We start from the raw sequence: 362 nt of genomic DNA on the forward strand, positions 1-362 counted from the left end.
TTCCCTTCCCTTCCCTTCCCTTCCCTTCCCTTCCCTTCCCTTCCCTTCCCTTCCCCCTTTTCCTTTCCTTTCGTTTCTTTGAACCAAAGCCAAACTCTTCTAGAACCAAATAGGAAGTTCCAGTCTTGGCCTTTGGGTGAAAAGCACATTTCCTTGGAATTCCCAGCAGGGATTTGTCCCCCGAGCGAGGGAGGAGATCGAGCCCGGGGCTCCCCCCGCGCTCCCCACCCCTCGCTCAGCAAAGCACTCAGCAAAACCCTGCGGGAGCTCTCGGAGCCAGCACCAGGCACTTGGGAGGGGCTTTTTCCTTCTCCCTTTCCCTCTGGATCCCCCTCCCTTTTTTATTTTTATGGATGGAACCC

The sequence above is a fragment of the Corvus brachyrhynchos genome, unplaced genomic scaffold (assembly GCF_000691975.1).
Source record: "Corvus brachyrhynchos isolate BGI_N302 unplaced genomic scaffold, ASM69197v1 scaffold1061, whole genome shotgun sequence".
NCBI lineage: Eukaryota > Metazoa > Chordata > Aves > Passeriformes > Corvidae > Corvus > Corvus brachyrhynchos.